The sequence below is a fragment of the Symphalangus syndactylus genome, chromosome 9 (genome assembly GCF_028878055.3).
Source record: "Symphalangus syndactylus isolate Jambi chromosome 9, NHGRI_mSymSyn1-v2.1_pri, whole genome shotgun sequence".
NCBI classification, from domain to species: domain Eukaryota; kingdom Metazoa; phylum Chordata; class Mammalia; order Primates; family Hylobatidae; genus Symphalangus; species Symphalangus syndactylus.
In genome coordinates this window covers 74,024,475-74,028,638 of record NC_072431.2, presented here as the reverse complement: position 1 = coordinate 74,028,638, position 4,164 = coordinate 74,024,475, and the positions used below count along the sequence as shown (strand labels likewise).

The window sequence follows — 4,164 nt, the reverse complement described above, 5'->3', positions numbered from 1 at the left end:
AATGGGGTTTTCTAGATATACAATCATATCATCTGCAAACAGGGACAATTTGACTTCCTCTTTTCCTCATTGAATACCCTTTATTTCCTTCTCCTGCCTGATTGCCCTGGCCAGAACTTCCAGCACTATGTTGAATAGGAGTGGTGAGAGAGGCCATCCCTGTCTTGTGCCAGTTTTCAAAGGGAATGCTTCCAGTTTTTGCCTATTCAGTATGATATTGGCTGTGGGTTTGTCATAGATAGATTTTACTATTTTGAGATACGTCCCATCAATATCTAATGTATTGAGAGTTTTTAGCATGAAGAGTTGTTGAATTTTGTCAAAGGCCTTTTCTGCATCTATTGAGATAATCATGTGGTTTTTGTCTTTGGTTCTGTTTATATGCTGGATTACATTTATTGATTTGCGTATGTTGAACCAGCCTTGCATCCCAGGGATGAAGCCCACTTGATCATGGTGGATAAGCTTTTTGATGTGCTGCTGGATTCGGTTTGCCAGTATTTTATTGAAGATTTTTGCATCAATGTTCATCAAGGATATTGGTCTGAAATTCTCTTTTTTGGTTATGTCTCTGCCAGGCTTTGGTATCAGGATGATGCTGGCCTCATAAAATGTGTTAGGGAGGATTCCCTCTTTTTCTATTGATTGGAATAGTTTCAGAAGGAATGGTACCAGTTCCTCCTTGTACTTCTGGTAGAATTTGGCTGTGAATCCATCAGGTCCTGGACTCTTTTTGGTTGGTAAGCTATTGATTATTGCCACAATTTCAGAGCCTGTTACTTAATCACAGACAAACAGAGAGCCAAATCATGAGTGAACTCCCATTCACAATTGCTTTAAAGAGAATAAAATACCTAGGAATCCAACTTACAAGGGATGTGAAGGACCTCTTCAAGGAGAACTACAAACCACTGCTCAGTGAAATAAAAGAGGATACAAACAAATGAAGAACATTCTATGCTCATGAGTTGGAAGAATCAATATCGTGAAAATGGCCATACTGCCCAAGGTAATTTATAGATTCAATGCCATGCCCATCAAGCTACCAATGACTTTCTTCACAGAATTGGAAAAAACTACATATGGAACCAAAAAAGAGCCCACATCGCCAAGTCAATCCTAAGCCAAAAGAACAAAGCTGGAGGCATCACGCTACCTGACTTCAAAGTATACTACAAGGCTACAGTAACCAAAACAGCATGGTACTGGTACCAAAACAGTGATATAGATCAATGGAACAGAACAGAGCCCTCAGAAATAATGCTGCATCTCTACAACTATCTGATCTTTGACAAACCTGACAAAAACAAGCAATGGGAAAAGGATTCCCTATTTAATAAATGGTGCTGGGAAAACTGGCTAGCCATATGTAGAAAGCTGAAACTGGATCCCTTCCTTACACCTTATACAAAAATTAATTCAAGATGGATTAAAGACTTACATGTTAGACCTAAAACCATAAAAACCCTAGAAGAAAACCTAGGCAATACCATTCAGGACATAGGCATGGGCAGGGACTTCATGTCTAAAACACCAAAAGCAATGGCAACAAAAGCCAGAATTGACAGATGGGATCTAATTAAACTAAAGAGCTTCTGCACAGCAAAAGAAACTACCATCAGAGTGAACAAGCAACCTACAAATTGGGAGAAAATTATTGCAACCTACTCATCTGACAAAGGGCTAATATGCAGAATCTACAATGAACTCAAACAAATTTACAAGAAACAAACCCCATCAAAAAGTGGGCGAAGGACATGAACAGACACTTCTCAAAAGAAGACATTTATGCAGCCAAAAAACACATGAAAAAATGCTCATCATCACTGGCCACAAGAGAAATGCAAATCAAAACCACAATGAGATACCATCTCACACCAGTTAGAATGACCATCATTAAAAAGTCAGGAAACAACAGGTGCTGGAGAGGATGTGGAGAAATAGGAAACTTTTACACTCTTGGTGGGACTGTAAAGTAGTTCAACCATTGTGGAAGTCAGTGTGGCGATTCCTCAGGGATCTAGAAGTAGAAATACCATTTGACCCAGCCATCCCATTACTGGGTATGTACACAAAGGACTATAAATCATGCTGCTATAAAGACACATGCACACATATGTTTATTGCGGCACTATTCACAATAGCAAAGACTTGGAACCAACCCAAATGTCCAAAAACGATAGACTGGATTAAGAAAATGTGGTACATATACACCATGGAATACTATGCAGCCATAAAAAATGATGAGTTCATGTCCTTTGTAGGGACATGGATGAAACTGGAAACCATCATTCTCAGTAAACTATCGCAAGGACAAAAAACCAAACACCGCATGTTCTCACTCATAGCTGGGAATTGAACAAGGAGAACTCATGGACACAGGAAGGGGAACATCACACTCCGGGGACTGTTGTGGGGTGGTGGGAGGGGGGAGGGACAGCATTAGATATACCTAATGCTAAATGATGAGTTAATGGGTGCAGCACACCAACATGGCACATGGAGACATATGTAACAAACCTGCACATTGTGCACATGTACCCTAAAACTTAAAGTATAATAAAAAAAAATATTGAGGTAGGCTGGGCACAGTGGCTCACACCTATAATTCCAGCACTTTGGGAGGCTGAAGTGGGCTGATCACGAGGTCAGGAGTTCAAGACCAGACTGGAAAACATGGCGAAACCCTGTCTTTACTAAAAACACACACACAAAAAAATCAGCTGAGCATGGTGGCACATGCCCCAGCTGCTTGAGAAGTTGAAGCAGAAGAATTGCTTGAACCCGGGAGGCGAGGGCTGCAAGGAGCTGCGATCGCACTACTGCATTCCAGCCTGGGCGAAACAGCGAGACATCATCTAAAAAAAAATTAGATATTACAAAAGTGTAATTCCACATGTTTTACTTAAATCAGATAGCAAATTCTGTGTTTTTGAATAATTTAATTGATGATGACAAAATAATTTTTAGAAAATTTTATCACTCTTGTTAAAAATGGATGGCACTTCCAATGAACCTTTGGCAGAATACTGATGATTCTTTTATCAGATCTGATTAGCACCATAGGACTGACAGTGGCATAGGCATTGACCATAAACTTGTGGACACTGTAGATGACAGGACTGAATACCCATAACAACATTGTGGAAGATGAGACAATTAAGTCCAATGAGTACATAACGATGAAGAAACTCATCAGCAGCAAGATGGTCTTGGTGGCCCTTTTCTCTGGGGAGGTTCTTAATAAAAAGCTAGTGCTGTGAAGGTGCTTGGAGCGCCTCTGATGCCTGGACAAGAGAATCACCATGTAGGCACTTGAGAGCAGCATGATTCCTACAAGGAAGACATCTCTGGATAACGACAGAGTAATAAACAGCCTTCTGATGGTGACATTGATTGGGGAAAGTGAGCAGTATTTACTGACATCCAGAATTAGCTGGGTCACATTGGAAAAACCTACAATGTAGATTATCATGTCACTGTTGAAAGACAAATTGAGGGACCAAAAAAAGAGTAAACCCAGGATATGTTATTTTATGTTTAAATCTCACTAACCAGGAGGTGCTGGGGCTGATGGTGATGATCTGAAGCATGCTCAGGAGAGAGGTGGTGCAGATCGAGAGGCCCCTCATTACCTTGTATATGTAGAACACAGCTTTACATCTGAAATTATTCTGAAAATTCTCTGACTCAAACACGTCTAGAGACAATAACTCTGCTGCCATGACTAGCATCACTATGTAGACAAAAGCCAAGTGACAGATGATCAATCAGGTCATGGTTTTTTAGGCTTGTGATCCTTAAAGAATGTAAAAATGTGCCAGAGAAGAAGAAAGATGTTGGCTGAGATTCCAATGCCAGCTTGAAAACAAAAGGCCTTTTGAAAGGTAACATGTGAAATGTGTGTTCATCCTAATGATGTAGAAGAAACATATTTTGAAGACCTGAAAAAAGTAGATCTGTGTCATCAATGTTCTTTTGTCAGTGTTCAAAATTATTACCATTATTATTTTTATTTTACTCTCATTTCTTGATTAACCCCATCTTACATAAATTCTTGATAATGAATCTCCTGTACTATTTTCTAAACCAAATAGATATATACATATATAATTATTATGAATCTCTCTATATAGTAAATACATTTCCAATTTTGCCTAAGGT

The 4,164-nt window shown here is 39.3% G+C and overlaps 1 pseudogene; it reads right to left on the bottom strand.

The window, feature by feature from the left end:
- Positions 1–2,941: 2,941 nt before the first annotated feature.
- On the bottom strand, positions 2,942–3,886 carry LOC129490713 (vomeronasal type-1 receptor 48-like; annotated as a pseudogene).
- Between the last annotated feature and the right edge of the window lie 278 nt (positions 3,887–4,164).